This window comes from Balaenoptera borealis, assembly GCF_965194805.1.
Source record: "Balaenoptera borealis genome assembly, chromosome: 1".
NCBI lineage: Eukaryota > Metazoa > Chordata > Mammalia > Artiodactyla > Balaenopteridae > Balaenoptera > Balaenoptera borealis.
In genome coordinates, this window is record NC_138860.1 from 60138900 (window position 1) to 60154695 (window position 15796).

At 39.2% G+C, this 15796-nt stretch overlaps 1 protein-coding gene across 10 annotated transcripts in view; it reads right to left on the reverse strand.

Moving 5' to 3' along the window:
• The window catches only part of LOC309634446 (uncharacterized protein), a 284447-nt gene that overhangs the window by 185214 nt on the left and 83437 nt on the right, over positions 1 to 15796 (reverse strand). The window lies entirely within an intron of this gene.

The following is a 15796-nucleotide window of genomic DNA, read 5'->3' on the forward strand; positions in this document are numbered from 1 at the left end:
GTCAGAATTCAGATGGAGATTTTCTTCTCACTATGTATTTTTCTGTATTTAAGAAAAATTTTAAACCAAGAACTGTTATTAGTTTTACAGAACAATATTCTATTTAAAATATAAAGTAAAATCCTGAAGAATGGTAAAGAGAAAGGAGAAGTAAGAAGAAAAGCAAATGATTCAAGCTTAGAATGCAACTTAATGTTGGGCTAGCCAATTCTCCAAAAAAACCACTCCCCTAAATTAAAGCAATGAATTCTTGGTGGGAAGGGTAAAGGAGCTATTTGGTAAATGACCTCTTCGAGTTCCCTTAATAGTAGTACTTAAGGGCATATGGAAGAATTCCTTACTTTCATGTGGGTGAGAAGATCACTCCCCCAAAAAGGATTTCAGTCAAAATGATGGAGGCTCCTGCAATTTGGCCTCCAATAAGCCTCAGTTTCAAGCAAAGTGCTGAGTCAAACTGGTTTGCTGTCCCCTCTGCCCTAAGTCGAATTTCTGAAGTCCCTTCTCTATACAGCTTGTCCAAGTAATAATCATTCTTTGCATTTCCAGAGAATGTCATTGATCCAAGGAGGTGTGTGTATGGGAAAGAGCATTGGACCCTAAGTCAGACAACATGTGTCAACGGTAGTAGCTGTCTCTGGGGTAAATTGATAAATTATTTAATCTCTCTGGACTTCAGTTTTCTCATCTGTGAAGAGAAAGATTTGAATGAGATACATTACCTTAAAATGTCTTAAATGCTATAGGTCTCTGATTCTGTAAAAATACAGTTATCAGGCTGCATGCAGGTGGAGCCTTGTACACACTGCAGGCCAGTCATGGGTTTCCATGGTCGCACTTGACCTTCAGGCAGCTGCATATATGAAAGCACTTTCTGACTTGCTTCTTCATTAATTAGGGATGATTGAATTGCTGTCCCCAAAATGCTATTCACCACCAGACCATGAAAACAAGGTCCTGAAAGTACCTTTGGCCTTGTCACGTGACAAACAGAAGAAACTACTACATTGTGAGCTAAGCCTCAAAGGTATCCTGGTACTGCCTTAAGACCTTAGGTGGCTGGCCCACTGCCCCATCCATCATCTGATAGGTAGAGGTTGTCACTAGAGGCTACATCCCTGGTTAGACAAGAAATGCTTCCAAAATGAAGACCTCTCTTCCCATTCTTCATCCCATTGTAGGTGTCTGGCATATCAGAAAGTCCTTTCTCCATGTCAGGACAAAGTACTCTGGTAGAGCAGCTTCATAGTGATGTCATGGTCATGTGAACCAGAGAGGCCAGAGAGATGGTGAGAGAAAAAGAATAAAAGAACTGCCAGGACAGCAGCCCCCATCAACCCACTTTACTCTCAGGTGGGAAACTTAAGAATTCAGTTGCTTAGCAGCCCACCTGAAACACATCTGATTATCTCTCTGTGAATTTCCCCTCCTCCAATGTTTCCATTCAAAACATAACTGTTCCTCATTTCTTTCCCCAAATATTCCAATTCATCATCGCCATGTATGTCTTATTCTTCTCAACCTTATAACACAGTCTTGATTGGTCTTTCCTATTTGGCTGTGCTTTTGAAATTATAACCCTGCCACAACTTCAGTACTCTAATATAGCAATGAAAAACACAGATTCTAGAGAGATAATATAGGATAAGTGTTAAGAACATGAACTCTGGTGCTAGAACACCTGGTTTAAATCCTATCTCTGGCCTTTACAAGATGGTAGCACCTAGGTGGACCACTAGGGACCAGTAGCCTTGGACGTACTGCTCATGGAGGAACAGGAGCTGTTGGACTGGGCCCAGCTCTATTCCAAGGAGGTTGTTGGTCATTAAGAGAATTCTAACAATGAACAGCTCCTTGACAAGACATCTAAAAAAGTTTGAACTAGATTTGTGAATGCTCCAGCTGGTAGTAATGTAATGAAATTATAGATTCAAGTGAATGAAAAGGTAAAACTTATGGCTGCCAGGTTTAAAATATTTGGCTGTGGTTCTGAAATTGATCCAAGCTCATTAGCCATTGAATGGGTCAAAGGAAAAGGGTTAAAGAAGCCATGACAATCAAAAGCACAGGTGCTACCGAGGAACCGTGCCTTCCTCCCGAGGAGCTGCACAGCCCCATGTTAACTGAAGATACAATCACGATGTCCCCGGTAAACTCTAAACTGAAAAGTTATCTCAAGGAAGGAGAGAGAAAGAAGAAACAAGCTGCAAGCCCGCAGATAAACCTCTGTTGGATCAAGTCAGTTGTTTTCCCAATCTCAGTGTAATCCCCTTAAATGTCGAAAAGACTGTTACACTGTCATAAAGGATTATAGGATAATATACAACATTTTGCCATTCAAATTATTGCTCTTATCTAAGTGAAATACATAGATTAATTGTTCAGAATCATTTGGTTTATTTCAGCCTGCCTGTATTGTCTTTTAACCCAATTGGTGTTTACTTTGAATTATGCGATCGTGGCTGAAACAGCTCCTTGATGAAATCAATAATGATTTCCAAAGAGTGCTTATGTTTAAGAGTAAAGTGTGTAAATATCCACATTTTCCTGAATCTCTTGTTAAGGAAAGAGATGTTATTAGGCTTAAATAATATGATTATTTGAAAGAGCCAATCATTGCACATAAAACAGATGCACATTAAATAATACATTGGAAGAATGTAAGAAACCAACAACAATAACAAATCACAAGCTTGCCTTTTACTAGCTGTGTAAGCTTGGGAAAGTTCTTAACCTGTCTGTGCCACAGTTTCCTCATCTGAAAAATGGGATGATGATAGATCTACTTCACAGTGCAGTGTCAACTGTTAAATGATTTAACATAGGTAAAGTGTTAAGAAAAATGCCTGACACATAGCTCTATGTATTAGCATTATTATTATTGTTGTTAGCTATCTTGGATATTAGATTATCCTTGAGGCCCTTGGCTCACTGTGTTGGGTTCAACAAAAAAAATTAAGGATGCTATTTGTGAATCTTTCAGGACTTTCCAGAGCCTCTGACTACTTCATCCCTTCGTCATGACTGTCATTAGCTCTGTTTCTTCATGTGCAAATGTAAAGCTTCATCCATCTTTAGTGACACATGTTTACTTACTTACATACCTATCCCTCACTTGTCCATATCCTCTCAAAAAAAATAAAGCTTGTCTTGCTCTTTAATTTTGAATCATTTTCCTCCACTTTCCTGTTCAAAGCTCTCCTAGTATTTAGATTGGAATACTAACAGAATAGCTGAAAGTTTGAAAGGAAGAGTCAAACTAACGATAATATTTCATGGAATTCTTGTTTCCTCAACATCTTTGTTTCTGTAAGGCAAAATGTTCCATTTGGGTCTGCTCTCAGTCAAGGGAAATTAAGGAAGGCATTTTTCCATGTGAAATGAATAGGGTAGTGTAGCAGACACTGTTCATTATCTACCTAGCATCCATCTCCCCATCTTACCTGCTAATTACACTCCAAATATATTTAGGTAGCCAGCAGACTCCATACTTCTGAAGAAGTTTAGCCCCTTCTCCAGCCCCACTTGCCATTCCATTCTCTTTGCCAGTGATCAGAGGTTGGCATGTGACCCAGCTCTCGCTAATGAAACAAAAGAGAAAGTCTGCTGGGGGGCAGGTGAGAGAAGCTTCTAGAAACTATTTTCTTTCTTTAAAAAAAGGAGACAAAAAACTCTCAAGGAACAAAACTTTCCCTCTATCCCTAAATGTAACGAGGTGAGAATGGGATGCTGGGAGCTGTGGCAGTCATCTTAACATAATGAGGTACAAGTCTATGGACTAAAAGACAACATGCTGACAATGGTAGAGTAAAAAGAGAGGGATAAAAAGGGGACTTTGATAACATAATTGAGCCACTCCAACTGCCCTGGAACAGTTTATCTCCAGAATTCTTTTAGTTAAGTGTAAAGCAACTGTAATTTGGTCTTCTATTCTTGATAGCTGATTATAATTTATGATCAGATCACAAAGAATGTCAAGTCCTTTGTAATAGCACATTCATTCTTGAGAATCTACTGTGAGAGCTAATAAATAATTATTTGTACTTTTAAAGATCTTTTTGTATTTCAAAGTATTGTCACATCTCTATGATTTCTTCTTTATAGATTTTTCTCTTAAAATGTACTTATCATATAATGTTGTAATTATCTCATCTCAGTTTACTCCAAATTTTTATAAGTACAAAATGTTTTATTCTCTCAAATTACAAATTTTAATTATTATAATTTTTTATTTTTTCTGTTCCCTATACTTATCATTCCCTCCTAGGGAAGATTTTGCTAAAAGCATGGATCTGGAATCAGAGAGACCCAGAGTCACATCTACTAGCCCTGTGAAGGGTAAATTACTTATTTTCTCTGACACTTAATTTCCTCATCTAAAAATAATATCTAGGGCTGATACCTAGATGAAATGAGATGACATCAGTAAAATGCTTGTCTAATCTTGTTACAGAATGTAAACTTTAAAAATTGTACAGGAAAAGAAAAGGGGGAAGTGGGGATAGGGAAGAAAAAAAGTGAAGGAGGAGGAAGAAAAGGGAAAGAAGGAGGAAAAGGAAAACATCAAGAGAAGAAGAAAATGAAAGGAGGAAGGAGGAGGGGCAAAAGAAGAAAGGGAAAAGAAAAAGAGCCAAGAAAAAGGGAAAGAAGGAGGAAGAAGTTAGAAAGGAAGGAGAAGAGGGAAAATAGGAGGAAAAGACGAAGAAGGATAAGAAGATGAGAGGAAAAGTGATGGCAACGATGATGATGATGATGACGATGATGATGACGATGATGATGATGATTTTCCAAAGAAGAACTGAGAGGTTAAGGTAAATTTTAGAGCCCAGACAAAACCCCTATCATCTACATCTTAATACACTGTGATTTTTTCCCCCTAAAGCTTTGCTATTATGTATGGCTGACTGTCATGCAGCTTGAATCTAGTTACTCCAATATCACTACAAAGAAAATTACAAAGGATTATAAACCTTGGGCAATAGTCCTCATATTTCAAAGAAGTGGTTGATTCATTAAGATTCCAGTGCAATCAAAGAACTTGAAGAAGTCCCTGGAGTTTGTTTTTGTCAAACGTGAGGTACAGCTAAATTAAATGAGTAAAAAATTAAATGAGTGATTCATTGGATTTCTTCTATAATGACCAGGTGTCCTCCTTCTTCAGTGATGACGCGACAAGAGGAAAGAGGCTTTTTTCCTGATACGAGAGAAAGGTCTTTTTGACAGTGAGGGCTAATAGAAACCTTTTAGTTACCATCCCGTTGGTTACAAGTCATTTCCTACAGAGTCGAAAAAGCTGGACTGATTTTATGTAATCAGGGCAAAGTACAGGGCAAGTGACGATAGGTAGAGGACTAGAAAAATCTCTCAAGGACCTTCTGGACCCACACTTTTGTACTGCAGTCAGTTCCCATCTATTTTCCACTATGGGGAATTGGGGGAGGGGTCTTCCTTTCACTTCTTTAGGTTTGTTTGTGAGCATCAGCTCTCTCCCCTTGTCTTCCTTTCTCTCTCAAATGCTGGCATGGATCCTACATCTGCAAACCTCTCCTTCCTGCTATGAGAAACACATCTACCCTTCCCCTTTTGTCTGTCCTTCCCGCTCCACACCACTTCTGTTTCAAGCTTTTATTGGCATGCATTCGAGCCTGAGATTTTCTGACTTTCCCAAGTACCATATTCCCACAAGAATCCTCTTCCATGTCAGGTTGTATTGTCATTAGCAACCACTTCTCAGACACATTCTTGGATGTTATTGCTATTTCTCATTCTCCCCTCTACAAGGTAAGAGCTTAGTCTAATGCTGTCCTTCATCACCATCACCTCAACCCCCATCCTCTAATCCTGATGCCCCTACCTTCTGCAGGGTAAAGCTTAAAAGCTTAAAACCTTCCACTTTGGAATTTTGTTGCCTTGCATCACAATTCCAGTACAGTGACTTCACCCAAGAAAAGTAAAGGAAGGAAACTCTTGCACTGGCCTGCATTAATAATGAAGAAAGGGGAGAAGTCTAATCTTTCCAGTGCAGAAGATATGTGTATTGTTTGTTGCGAGTAGCCCTCAGGGAGGGAGAGGTTTCAAGTTCAGCATTTATGTGGCACATTTTTCAATTAGACAATATACTGTATGGCATTTCCCTTCCTCCCCCAACTCCTTCCCTTTTATTACCACATGACTTCATCTCCCCATGTGACTGACAGAGCCCATTGGGCTCAACATTGATAAAAAACATCTGGGGAGAAAAATTGCAATTTAGAAAACAATTAAGTACATCAATTTCAATTCATTTAGTTGGCCAGAGAAAGAAAAGTTCTTTCAGAGAGGTAACTTGATCTACAGTGGTCATGGATTAAAGGGCATGAAGATCTGTTTTCTCCAGGTCATAGTGTGGAGGAATGCATCTTAGCTCAGAGCTCTAAATGCAGACATAAACTATTTGCGATTTTTAACAAAGAATAAACCACAGAGAGTTTCCCTAATTTTCTCATTTCTCATTTTTAAGACATTTTTTTCCCTACTCTTCCCAAATTCCCAAGAACTTAAGAGCTTCCTCAATGGATATGTATTTCTCTCTCAAATGCTCACCATATGCTCATTTGTTATGGGAGCTCTGTAAGTGAACCTCGGTTTACTATTAAAGACCCCATTTGAGGGACTGAGGTTTGTGGGGTGTTTATGACTTTCCCATCCATTTTCCTCACTAACTCTGTGAACACCCATGGGTCCATTACTTTAAGGTGTTCAGAACCTTTATGAATCACGGTATAACTGTTCATTCACAAAACCTTAAATAAAGAATTTTTTTCCAGTTTTACCAAGAAATAATTTACATACATCACTGTACAAGTTTAAGGCATACAGCATGATGGTTTGATTTACATCTGTCGTGAAATGATTACCACAATAGGTTCAGCTAACATCCATCTTCTCATATAGATACAATAAAAAGAAAAGAAAAGAAAAAAAATTTCTCCTTATGGATGAGGACTCAAGATTTATCCTCTTAACAACTTTTCTATATATCATTCAGCAGTGTTAGCTGAACATGTAATTACATCCCTAGTGCTTGTCTATCTTATAACTGGAAATTTGAACATTTTGATCACCTTCCTCCAATTCTCCCTCCCTCAACCCTCCTCCTCTGGTAACCACAAGTCTGATCTCTTTTTCTATGAGCTTGGTTTTGTTTTGCTTTGTTTGGGTTTTTTTTAGATTGCATATATAAGAGAGATCATACAGTATCTGTCTTTTTCTGACTGACTTATTTTACTTAGCAACATGCCTTCAAGTTCCAAATGGTAGGGTTTCCTCATTGTTTTGGCTGAATAATATCCATTGTGTTTACATATACAATTCCTTTATCCTTTTATCCATTGATGGACACTTAGGTTGTTTCCATGTCTTAGCTATTGTAGGTAATGTTGATGTTAACATGGGGATGCAGATATCTTTAGAAGTTAGTGTTTTCATTTCCATTGGATAAATTCCAGGAGTGGAATTTCTGAATCATATAGGAGGTCTATTTTTATTTTTTAAAGGATCCTCCACACTGCTTTCCATAGTGGTATCTTATCCTTGAATAGATAATAGTCATTCTTCTTGTGAGGGGAAGCAAAGTTAGAAACAATCTATGTCATCATCTTGGTGATGTCACCTCCCAAATAAAGAATCTTAGTACCAGCAAGGTTGGCTCTGGGTGCCTCCTCCCTTGCCAGAAGCATATATCTAGGTAAATATTATAACCACTGCTCTCATTTATTAAACACCTATCATAGAACAGTCACTGTAATTCACATCTTGATCATAATATCTAATTTACTTGTCACATCAATCCCATTAAGTAGGTATTATCATTCCCATATTTTATAGATGAGAAATTGATGATCTTATTTTAAGATTATTAATATTCTCACCCACATAAAAGAGGAAACACTTGAACACAGATTTCTCAGCTTCTTCGATTCATGTTCTAAACATCACATACAGAAAAAGGGCAGCCTAGGAAATAAACTCTAGAAGGTAGAATTCAGTGATAACTTTTAATCAAAAGTCTCTAGCCACATTTAATTAAGAGAACATGTATAAAATAACTAGCTAGTGCCTGGCCCAAAGTAATTCCTCAATAAATGATAGCTTAATTATTACATAAAACCATCTCCACTTATTCCCCGGCCCTTACCCTCAATTTCCCTCAAACTTTACAATACACTTGGGATTATCATATACCCTGCTGAGGTTTTATTACAGTCTCCACTCAAAATCATCACCTATGTGGTCTAAAGACCTAAACATGAGATCCAGAAGCAGGTATTTTATGTGATCTGACCGAGAAATGTTAACTATCAGGAAATCCCATTCCAGGAAGGAGCCAATAGGTAGAAAAGGTCCTAAGGGTGACCTCACTCATTTTCTATTAAAGTCTGCCTTGGGAACCAGCTTGAAACACACCCACTCTTACAGCATGTGTTTCATTTTGCCTACTGTAGACGGAGAATGTAATTACAATAATATCATGAGGCCATATGGAAGTGTGGGGTTAGGGCATACTCATTTTGTAATGAGCCAGAGTCGACTGATAGGATCACTCAACAAGTGGACCACTTTGGCACTAGGAGGGCTGGAGGCTAGGAAACATGAACAAAGAGTGGATTTGATGTCAGTGAATAGATGGTAAAGTGAAAAGAAAAATGATGTGTGGATTAGAAGGCATTTGAAAGGCAGAGGGAGCTGGCCACTGGAGGGGTTACAGTTGAACAAAGGAGCCTACAGGCCACTGAAATTCAAGGGTTTGGGTTCCTGGGTAGGGAATCCAGGGGTGATTTGGCAGCTCAGAAAAGTCAGAAGGTTGCTGGGAAGAGTTTATTTGACTTAATTGTAACACTAGAGAGATGGAAAAAATACCTAATTCCAACAGAAGAGTACTTGGGTCCCTGGAAAATCTTGGCTATAGGTGAGAGATGGGGAGATCATTGTGAACTGGAATATTTAAGGCATATCTGTTAGAGGACGTCTCTTGGTAGAATTTGATGAAATGAGAAGAAGTCAGGATGGCCTGCTTGTTAAAGGTGAACAATTGAACAATAGCAGGAAAGCAAAAGTGGACATGGTGACAGCAAGGAAAAGATGGAACTAAAAATGTGTCTAAAGACTGCTGAATCCCTCACCATCCCCCACCCCATAATGAGTCCAATAAGTAAGCAATGAAGAAATCTTGTGCTTGGTTTCTTGATTAAAATAGGAAGAGAACAGCTACCTTCTCCTGGCTCAAATTTGCTCTCTGAGAAAGGAAAAAGTTGTTCATGATATGTTGGTTTCAGTTTTCATTTTTATTTTTTGTTTATTTTGTTTGGGTTTGGTTTTTAACCTCCCCAGGTCAGTTCAGGACAATAAGGCAATTCAAATTTAAAGGTATTGCTGAATGTATCAGAACCATTTGTCTTCTTTGACTTTAAAAGCCAGGCACAAAATGTTGCAAAATAAGATTTCCAGTCTTTCTGGCCTCTGTTTGTGCCAAGAATGCCCCATGACTGCCCTTTGAGAGGTAACAGCCTTTCAGATCATCAAGAAACCCTGGAGGTTGCTAATAAAAAGAAAATGATTTTCCATACAAAGTAAACAGATCCCTACCGCACGTCTAAAAGGACTTGGCTTTAGATGCGGGTGAAGGTTTGGAGTGGAGTTTTAATTTTTATATTACAGAAGCTCATTCTGAGCTTGAATTTTCATGTTATTCTTCAAAGCACAACAGAACCCCCTGTCAGGATATATCCAGCAACTGCATTCTTGGAACAGCTGTAAATTAGCCTGCTTTTCCTTTTCTCTCTTGAACTTGAGGTTCCTTTTAGGGACCCAGCAGAAACCCTTTAGGAAGAAGGAAGTGAAGTTTAGAGGATCTTTTCCATAGAAAAGTACTTGTTTCTATGGAATCTAGTCTTCTCTAGTTTCCCCCCCAAAATTGAAGCCTACATTTTAGCATCAACAAATCATAACAGGGAGATTCTGAACCAGAAAAATCATCTTCCTGGGCTAAATTCTTTGTCATTGCACATCTGATCAGATTTGTACAATAAAATTTTCCATGTGAATTAAAAGAAAAAAAAGAGAGAGAGAGAGAATTCCTTTCTCTAATATCATCTCTTTATTTATAAAACACTTCTGAGTTCATTGGCAGAAAGGCACAATCTAATGTAACATACAGGGTGGTCCATTTAAAACAGTCCCCTTTAACACAGGGTAGTTTTAAGTGTGGCCCATTATAAATGGGTCACCAGACATATTGTTATGTCACTCCTTCCTGGCATTGTAAAAATACGGAAGTCTTTCAGGGGTTGGGAGTATATGTGGAAATGCAGGGAGGCTGATTGAGCTTTACAGCTCTGAGGAAAAGAGGAATCCATGAGGAAGCCTGATTTTATACCTGGGATATAAAATACAAGAAAACAAATAGGAAATGTGTTCAATCATAGTACCTTTGTTGTCACATGTAAGATTTTTTATTGTTATTTTGTTTTTTTTGTTTCGGAGTTTTGGGTTTTTTTAACCACCCTGATGGTTGCATTTCATTTACTCATTCAGAAAATATTCATTGAGCATCTATGTTGGGACAGCACTCTACTGAATCCTGGGGATGACAATAAAAAAGCAAAGGCGACCCAATCCAAAAATGGGCAGAAGACCTAAATAGACATTTCTCCAAAGAAGATATACAGATGGCCTACAGACACATGAAAGAATGCTCAACATCACTAATCATTAGAGAAATGCAAATCAAAACTACAATGTGATATCATCTCACACCGGTCAGAATGGCCATCATCAAAAAATCTAGAAACAATAAATGCTGGAGAGGGTGTGGAGGAAAGGGAACACTCTTGCACTGTTGGTGGGAATGTAAATTGATACAGACACTATGGAGAACAGTATGGAGGTTCCTTAAAAAACTACAAATAGAACTACCATACGACCCAGCAATCCCACTACTGGGCATATACCCTGAGAAAACCATAGGTCAAAAAGAGTCATGTACCAAAATGTTCATTGCAGCTCTATTTACAATAGCCAGGACATGGAAGCAACCTAAATGTCCATCGACAGATGAATGGATAAAGAAGATGTGGCACATATATACAATGGAATATTACTCAGCCATAAAAAGAAATGAAATGGAGGTATTTGTAATGAGGTGGAGGGAGTTAGAGTCTGTCATACAGAGTGAAGTAAGTCAGAAAGAGAAAAACAAATACAGTATGCTAACACATATATACGGAATCTAAGGGAAAAAAAAAAGGCCATGAAGAACCTAGTGGCAAGACGGGAATAAAGACACAGACCTACTAGAGAATGGACTTGAGGATATGGGGAGGGGGTGGGGTGAGATGTGACAGGGTAAGAGAGTGTCATGGACATATATACACTACCAAATGTAAAATAGATAGCTAGTGGGAAGCAGCCGCATAGCACAGGGAAATCAGCTCGGTGCTTTGTGACCACCTAGAGGGGTGGGATGGGGAGGGTGGGAGGGAGGGAGATGCAAGAGGGAAGAGAAATGGGAACATATTGTATATGTATAACTGATTCACTTTGTTATAAAGCAGAAACTGACACACCATTGTAAGGCAATTATACTTCAATAAAGATGTTTAAAAAAAAAAAAAAAAGCAAAGGCAATGCTTTCCAGAGCCTATATTCTATTGTAGAGAGATAAACAGATATATCCATGGTATGTTGCTGACATGTCAGATACTGATAATGCTCTAGAGAAAAATACAGAAAGTGAGGAGAAAAGGGAAGAAGGAGGAGAATTAGGGAAGTCCTCTTTAGTAAAGTAACTTTATAGCTGAAAGAAGTAAAAACGTAACCCATATGCATACCAAGGAGAGGAAACAGCAAATGCAAAGGCCAAGAGGCAAGAGTGTTCTTGGTCCTTCCAGGAACAGCAAAGAAGGAAGAGTCTAGAGTATAGGTCCCTGTGAGAGACTCCAGCTTTATTCAAACTTTTCTGAAGTTAAAGATAAGGGATGGAAGTGGAATGGGATAGAACTTGGGTTACTGTTATTTAACTGAAAGTAGAAATTGAGGCAAAGAGGCAACAATTAAGCTACTTTCCAAGCCCCCAGGGAAGTAATCACAGAGGATGGTATATGGTTAACAGGGAATCAGAGGGTGAGGGGAGAGAAGGAAGAACTTTGCCCACTAAAGCAAATGGGGGCAACCACATTTTGACTGAAGACTAGGTGAGTATTGTGATGCCCTACCAGGCGGGCATCTGTAGAAAGGATCACAGTCATCACATTCCGGATTAAAAGCAATCCACCATAATTTCCCAGGGACATTAAAATTTAAATATGCTTATTTGTACACTGAGTCACCTGGCCTCACCCTTCTTCCTGATCGTAGTGGCTTCAAACTGAAAGGGAAAGAGTGACTTGAGCATCATACACCCAAACCCCAGGCCAGAGCCTGTGTTGAGTGTTCATCTTTCCTTAGCCAAGGAGCTAATACTCCACTGTGGACAATCTGGGCTCTTGGCTCCTTACACCATTTCTTCTGAAGCCAGGCTTGTGGTCCCAGGACCTGCTCACATTACAGAGAGGGTTAGGGTTTCTCATTAATCTCTGTCTGGACCCTGTCCTCAGATCAGCAACCACTGAAACATAATCTCTGTGATGAAGAAATGGAGGGCCTGGCCCAGAGGATGTTTGTTTGGCATTTGTTTGTTTCCTTATTTTTTAATATTTATTTATTTTATTGAAGTATAATTGATTTACAATGTTGTGTTAGTTTCAGGTGTGCAGCAAAGTGATTCAGTTATACATATATGTACATATTCTTTTTCAGATTCTTCTCCATTATAGGTTGTTAAAAGATATTTAATATAGTCCCCTGTACTACACAGTAGGTCCTTGTTGTTTACCTATTTTATATACAGTAGTGTGTATATTGTAATCCCAAACTCCTAATTTATTGCTCCCCCCTTCCCCTTTGGTAACCATAAGTTTGTTTTCAATGTCTGTGAGTCTATTTCTGTTTTGTAAATAAATTCATTGGTATCATTTTTTTAGATTCCACATGTAAGTGATATCATAAGGTATTTGCCTTTCTCTGTCTGACTTACTTCACTTAGTATGATAATCTCTAGGTCCGTCCACGTTGCTGCAACATATATATATATGTTATATATATACATGTTATGTATATGTTTTATATATATATATATATATATATATATGATAGATATATCACATCTTCTTTATCCATTCATCTGTCAGTGGACATTTATGTTGCTTCTATGTCTTGGCTTTTGTAAATAGTGCTGCTGTGAACACTGGTGTGCATGTATCTTTCTGAATTAGAGTTTTCGTCTTTTTCGGATATATGCCCAGGGGTGGGATTTGCTGGATCATATGGTAGCTCTATTTTCAGTTTTTTAAGGGACCTCCATACTGTTCTCCATAGTGGCTGCACCAAGTTACATTCCCACCAACAGTGTAGGAGGGTTCCCTTTTCTCCACCACTTCTTCAGCATTTGCTATTTGTAGAATTTTTAATGATGGCCATTCTGATATGTGTGAGGTAATAACTCATTGTAGTTTTGATTTGCATTTCTCCAAAGTTTGCTTATTTTTTAAAGAAATAAAAAAGGCTCAGTTTCCTATCTCACAGGACTGGTGAAAGAATTAAGTGAAATAATGGATGTAAAGAACTTAGCATTCACTGAGTGTTTACTACTATTATTATTTCACCACTTCAAAAGAAATTCCAAAGGGTTGAAGAGGGTAAGAGACAGAGAAAAGTACTTCTCATGTACCTTCTGAGCCAGGGAGAGGGCCAAAGGGCTAATATTCCAGAGACAGACTAAAATTTCACGTCAAGAAATGGTAGCTTGACCCAGTGCAACACCCAGAAAGGCCTAATGAATGGGACTCAACATGCCACTGGATATTTCATTGTTTGGTGGGCTGGCTCTCATAATTTAAATGCAGTTTTAACAATACATATTGTCAGAGAACATCTGGTAGACACAGAGGGCCTGTCTGCCACATTCCTTTTTCCTTCTTGACAAATATTCCTCTAACCCTAGAGGGGGTGAGAACCAGACATTCTTCCATGACATTCTTTTCTTCTTCTTACAATAACTGAAATCCTTTCTGTACACATATTTAATCCAGGGGTGCAGGAAAATTGCAGCGTTTTTCGTCTGGCGAAAGTCCCAAGTACAGGTGTTGGCTGCCTTCCCAAGACACTCTTTTTAAGAGTTCCTATCAAGAGACTGCTTCATTTCATCTCTAGTGCACAGCATGAAGATGTTACATGATTTAAAATTTTCTTATTATTTCCTGATCTCAGTCACTAAGGACACTCAGACACTGAAGACAATTTGGAATATCTTCCCAGCTCTACCCCTCCTTTAACTGTGTCCCTCAACTACAGCCCACAGCTTGGGGGAGAGAGGATGGGATACACACAGTCATATTGCACAGCTAATGGGACAAGAGGTGAAACTCTAACCTGTGCCAGGTCAATTGGTGACCCTTTCCAGTGAAAATAGAATTGAGAGCAAGATCAAGGGCTACTGAGAAAGAGTCAGCCGCTCCCTGTGGCTAAACCCAGAACATGCAAACCAGAAAGCCATGGTTGCCCATGTTTCCTGTTATACGAAGTAGCGAGCAGAGAATGCCACCCACAGGGAAAGAGAAAAATGAAGCATTGAAGGCAAATCCAGCCTCTGTACCCTGACACTGAATTAAATCTCAGAGACAGAGTTTTGGGTGAAGTAGAAAAGATTAGCTTTATTGCTTTGCCATGCAAAGGGGGCCACAGCAGCCTAGTGCCCTCAAAACTGTGTGTCCCAACCTGGAGGTGGTAGTGAGAAGTTTTATAGTAATGGTTCAAAGAGGGCGTGATCAGCTCGTGGACATTTTCTGATTGGCTGGTGGTGAGGTAAGTGGGAGTCAGCATCATCAACCTTCAGGCTCCAACTGGTCTAGTGTCTAAGTGCTTGTGGACAGCATACAGTTAAATTCTCCCACCTGGTGAGGGTTTCAGTATCTGCAAAACAGCTCAGAGATATTGTTATGTGTATTCCTTGAGGGGGAACCAGGACTTTGCCCCAAGTTTGCACTGTCGTATCTTTTGACTGTTCCTCCCGTGTCTCCACATCCACTCCCTTCCGTAATTAGCGACTGTTTGAACCTGCTCATTGAAACTCAGGAAAGGTCATGGAGGCTGAATAAAGCCTATTTCCTGTAATCAAGAAATGGGGGCACAGACAGGCTTTTGTGGCCAGGAGCCCCACAGGATCCTACTTTGTTTCAGTGTATGTACAGAGAGAAGAAAAGGCTCAAGATGGAGAGGGTCTATTTCCTGGTTCCCAGTGGCTTTCTTGCCTCTGGTCCCATCCTGAGACCCAGCTGTACTCTGCCCTTGAGTTTTATAAGGCACCCTTGCATCCATATACTAAACCTTCCCCTTTTTAACCCAGCTAGAGAGTGACCCAGTGTATTTCCTGAGTCCTCTATCTTCCATTTCCCTCAGTACAATGACCCTGCATTTCGTACACAGGGGTAGGCACATTCTCCTATTTAGGGCCCACGGATGACTAGGTTACTTGACCTGCATTTATATCTCCAGTTTGCCTGTAGCTAACATAGAACCTGTCGTCGCTAGGGGAATGCTTATTACTCCATCCCTCAGTTTCCACAGACTTTCCACTTTCAGGAGAGACAATAGGGGAAGGAGGGAGCATTTCTATCCTTATGGTCTCTAACTCACTCTTCTGCACAGAAAGAGCAGCTACTTCTTT